Source organism: Lissotriton vulgaris, chromosome 7, assembly GCF_964263255.1.
Source record: "Lissotriton vulgaris chromosome 7, aLisVul1.2, whole genome shotgun sequence".
Lineage (NCBI taxonomy): Eukaryota > Metazoa > Chordata > Amphibia > Caudata > Salamandridae > Lissotriton > Lissotriton vulgaris.
The window spans coordinates 641081851-641087468 of record NC_141695.1 but is presented as its reverse complement, the minus strand read 5'-3'; the positions used below and the strand labels follow the sequence as shown (position 1 = coordinate 641087468).

The following is a 5618-nucleotide window of genomic DNA, read 5'->3' as shown; positions in this document are numbered from 1 at the left end:
ATTATATTTACTATGGTATCTAAGTTATCCTATGCATGAAATCTGCTAAATATGCACTGTATGTACAAAGTGTGTTTCCACACTTGAATGACTTTCAGTCCTTTGCCCCTTCTTTTATTTTAAATACTTGGAAATTGTTCATCAAAAATCGTCTTCATCTTGTGTGCTAAACCCAGAATTGTTTTCTGTAACACTGTTATGGTCACCTCAAGTAATCCCTGAATTCATGTGTAAATCATCCCTATCTATAGGTTCACAGTCTTTGTTTGGATTTTCCTGATCATTCTTGCCTCCTGTAGTTTCAGATAAGATAACTCTCAGTATTTCTGAATTTTCTACAGTCACTCTCAGACTTTCGTGGCAATCCGCTTCCTCTTGCATATCAGGAAGTGCCATGTATGTCCATTCCAGTGACTTGTACTTCAGATGTGGTCTCTGTGTCTGTTGTCCTAGTTCTGTATTAATTTCTAAATCGTTGTCAGGTGAAACATCATTAAGTCTTACACCATGCTGTACACTCTCACAGTCTGTTGGTCTTAAATCATCAGTTTTACAGTCTGTTTCTCTTGTGTTGCCAGCTTCTCATTGCTTAGCACCTGATTCTGAACATGTATCCAAGATCTGCAGTCTATTTCTCATTGGCCTGTCTTTTTGATTAGGTATATATGCTTTTCTCATTGCTTGCTCCATTAGTACCTTGTAAGGATTTAAATCTGTCCTTCTATCATTTGTATTTCTCATGGTCACTAGAACTAGGGGCAAAAAATCCAGCCATTTCAAGACAGTGGAATCACACATTGTTTTCTAATTTGATCTTCATTGTGCCAATTATCTGTTCACCAACTCCAGAAGCTTCTGGACAATAGGCACAATACAGTTTCTTTTTAGTGCTCAGTATTTTACAAATTAGACTGATAACTTTGTTGGCAAGATCAGTTTCCCTATCTGTGTGTGCCTGTCCATGAGACATGTGTGTAAAATGGGCAAACATACTGTTGGGCATAACAGCTCTTTCATCTTGGTAGACCCAAACATCATTTTCTTCTTTTTGTGTGCAACCTTCTCTTACCCATGTTTCCTTTTCCTCATCACTTGACTGACCCTGCACTTTCCTCACTTCTTCCCATGTTTCTGCTGTGTTAGTAAGCATGTGATGTTGGGAAAAAGTGTCTTTCTCCGCCCATGTCTGATTCAAAGAACAATCTTGTTTTGTGCAATGTTTTGTCAATTCATCTGCAAACCAATTCCCTCTGGTAATGTTTTCAGTTTCACATTTGTGAGCAGCAGGAACTGTTAATGGTCCCCTATCAGCTATTCGTTTTTCTTCTTTCTCCACCTGCTTCTCCATTTTTCAACTTTCCTTCTTTTTTCTCAGCAATTCTTTAATTTTAGCTTTTCTTCCAGATTTGTTTACATTTTCTATGCCCTTCTCTGTGAAGTTTGATCTATATGGTTTTTTCAAATCCCTACATTTGGAAATATCTACTCCTGTCTCACTGATAGCTTCTTCAAGATTTTCCTGCAAATCTTTACTTTTCCAGGTAATGTTTTTACACATAAAGAGTATCTCTTCACCCTGGTAACATTTTAATCTTTTCATACTTACATTTCCACAACTTAATTCTCCCATTTCTACCTTTAATTCTGCAATATCTATCTGTTGGCATTCTGTATCTTTTCTATAGCCACTTTCTACCCACTCTCCCAACTCCTCATTTGTCAGACTCAAAGGGACTTTGTATAATCCTTCTCTAGGTTCCGTTCCCTGCAACCATCCAGTCTGGTTTTCAGCTCGGATCTCAGTTCCATTTGGGTAAGTCAGAGCTTTTGTCAGATCTGCCGTCGTATCTAATTCGTACACACTAAGCTGTTTATTCCTGACACCTTCAGATAATAATTCTCCTTTAGGATCTGGTTTTACCTCATTTAACGGTATGGTCTGTGAATGTTCTTTTTTTTCCTCACTTTTGCAAACAGAAATTTCAGAATCTATATTCATTGGGACTGTTAAAGCTTCTATATTCATAGGTAGTTCTTTTAAACTAACAGACAATTCTCGTGTTTTGACTGCTAATTCATTTTCTTCTTCATTATTTGACCTATTTATCACTTGTCTTTCTTGCCAACTACTCATTGGAGGGAGTTCTGACTTTGTTACTGTACAATTAATCTGAACAGGTTCCTGTCTATTTATTGCATTAATCCCTACGGGGACTGGAACAGTTTGGAAAACCTTTGTAGTTTCTGCTGGCGATGCCTTTGGCACCACTGTTGCAAACTCCCCTTGATATGGAGGTGATCTGTTATCCAGAATGACATCTAGCAATTAATCTTTTGTGTCACTGTATCTACAGTCTAAAATGTGAACATGCTTCTCTTCCACTTTCTTTTTATCTCCTGTAGATCCTCCCATACTCCTGACAGGAAACAAAATAATTTGATACATCTACCTGCTCCCATCTACATATTTTGTCCTCAGTATTCTCATTCCGATATTTATCCAAACCAAAATCATAACCTCTTCCTGATCTGTGTTGTTCCCTCTTTTACACCTCACCTTCCCATTCCATTAACACTTCAAATTGTGAAGGTTTAGGTGTAGGCTTAGGTTTCTTACTTGTTTCTCTCAAATTTCGTAAAACATCCATGTTAAAAGAACCTTCTGGAGAAAATGCAAGCTCACCGTCATCTTTCATATATATTGCACCCAATTCTCCATCCACAAACAAGTGAGACAGCCATACTTCATTAGCATGTGAGATACAGGCGTTCCCATGGAAAAAACTAATTTCCACTCCGGTTTTACTACAGGCTTGTCTTTCACAAACAATCTTTTTACCTTTCCAAACAGTGAAGATTTCTTCTCTTTACCAATATAATACATTTTTCTGTTAATTTCCTGTCTTTCAAAAGATTGCGCACGCTTCTGTTGCTGCTTCGTAACACAAGCCTATCACAGCACGGTTTACACTAGCCTATCAATTAGAACAAGATACGTCTCCTTAGTGCTAAGCCAATAGTGTTGCTGCTTTACTGATGCATCAATCAGCCTTTATTCTGTCTTGGTCACAAGGACTAATCCCTGCACAACACTTTTGACGTCATCAGCGCTCCGGCTTCTGCAGCGCCGACTGACCCCTCCTTTACAAGGTTTATCGAGAAGCCGTATTTACAAGATATACAACTGAATCAGTTAGTAACTTACACAAAACAACTCCATTCGTCTGTTTCGCTAAAACAAAGTGCTAGATTTTCAATCGTTCAAGTATTCTGTATAACTACCACAGAATTTTAGACTTATCGATAAAGTAGCACAACCCTCTACCTTACCCTTCTGTCAAACAACAACTAACCCGTTTCTCTTGGAATAAGACACATATAGAGACCTCAATGCTCCTTAGAGTTTCACAAGAACGCATATTGCTATTTCATTTACACACACATTCACACAGAAAATCCTTATTCTTTCATAAAATAATTCTGTATTTCCAGGAGGCAGTGCCCACCTCTAACCTACCACAGAATTTCTCTATCGTTAGTAAAGTAGCACATCCCTCTACTTTACCCTTCTTCCAAGCTCGGGTTAAGTCCTACTACTCTCCCAGCGATAAGTTTTAAAACAGAATACGCAATGATCCCTATACTTGAAAGCTAAAATTTCATAAACTACCCTTTGCTATACATTTATCCTTTCACACTATGGTCTCTAAACTTGTGATGTGCAAAGACACCACTTTTGATATGCGCAAATACGACTGTAGTATACGATGAAACTACCCTTAGAAACAGACTATGCAATGTGCAACTTCACTTGCCACACTTCCTCTGCCTGCAGACAGAGTAAGCAGCTTCCCACAATCCTCGGAAGCCTTTCCAGGACTACATATAACGTAATACAAACTCAACAGATGTTAGTCTTACATTCTGTACATCAAATTCTATATACATTAACCTTTGAATATAGGGGTTTTATATACACTAAGATAGTAAAAATAACGATCACTAATCACCAAACTAGTCAATAATAACCATTTATCATGCCCCCATCCGCCATTCTGCATTATTTTCACATGCCTGTGTGCATTGTTGCTATTTATACAAGTGGTCTCCAATCTATGGGATGTGAAAACGATACCAATGTGGAGTGAAATGGCGAACTTCCCATTAAATATAAAGTGCACCACTCAATGTTACACATTTTATGAACAATTAGAGGTCAAGTGGGCACTGCTGACCAAATAATCAGTATAGCAGTTCAAACCAGTAACCACTGTGCCTGTTACCCTTCTGCCTACTAGACCCATTAGCTGCACCTCAATCCATCCTAATTGTACTGCTCCCTTTATCCTGCCTGCCTACCGCTCTCCTATATGCCCCGCCACCCTTCAGTAAAACCAGAGGAAGCGCCAATCCAATTTCGGCAGAGCACTAACTAAACTCTGCTCCTCATAACTATAACCTGCGTGTGAGACCGAAAGCAGGGGACTCCGATCCAGCTTTAGAAACACGGTGCTTGCTTCAGCCAACGGCTATCCATTGCCACTGCCCTTTCCTATATGCCCGCCACCCTTCAGTAACACCAGAGGAAGCGCCAATCCAATAGCGGCAGGGCACTAACTAAACACTGCTCCTCATAACTATAACCTGCGTGTTAGACCAAGAGCAGGGGCCTCTGATATAGCTTTAAAAACACGGTGCTTGCTCCAGCCAACAAGCACGGTCAGTCATGACCTGCCCCAAAGCTCCCTGCATGCTCGGTAGAATCCATTACCCACCCTTGCCGGAGACAGCCTTCGGATGAAGGCGATAGCCAACCGATTGAATTTATATAACGAAGCAACGTGCAGCTGCAGCAGTCTCAGAGCACAAGCTCGCAGGGCAGCAGGAGGAGGAGGAGGCGGCACGTGCGAGAGGAGGGGGACCTGCGCAATTCACTTGCAGGAGCGATGGCGGCGCGCGCTCCCACAAGTAGATCGCCTCACATGCACGCGTTGCCATTGATGGCAATGGAATGCGTGCATGTTTTTGGCTGGAATGCGTGCATGTTTTTGGCTGAAAAGCCAAAGCGATTTCAAGAGGTCTTTTTGCCTATGCAGCGCATGCCCGCTGCATAGGCGAGACCTAAAAAGAGTAGGAATCTAGACAAACTTGGCGAAAGAATCAGTGTCTTTGCAGCAACATCTGTTAAAATTGCCTACTGGGCGCAAAATCCGTTACGTTCACGGAAATTGCAGATTTTTGGCAAATTCGCGGTCCATGAATCGCGCGAATTTACCCAAAAATCTGCAAATTCGCAAGCTGACAAATTATTCTGCTTGGTCGCGCTTGAAAAATACAATATAGCGCACGCGGCATTGACTCACCGTGATTCTGTGTTCGCCGAGTTGTTTTTCTCCCGGTTTGCTTGTGCTGCGCCACTTTTGGATCTTGCTGCTGGATTGCGCGGGAGTTTTTCGACCGCGATTACGTCATTGCGGCCCGCCATCTTGCACAGCGAGAGTTTGACAACGCAAGTACGTCATAAGGGCCCGCGATCATGCATCGCCGTATATGCGGCGCGCAGTTGACTTCCGGCGGGAGATTTGAACAGCCCGCGTTCCCGAATTCGCAAAAATTGC

At 41.3% G+C, this 5618-nt stretch overlaps 1 pseudogene; it reads right to left on the bottom strand.

Moving 5' to 3' along the window:
- Positions 1 to 207: 207 nt before the first annotated feature.
- LOC147702192 (uncharacterized) lies at positions 208 to 1150 on the bottom strand (annotated as a pseudogene).
- Positions 1151 to 5618: the final 4468 nt, after the last annotated feature.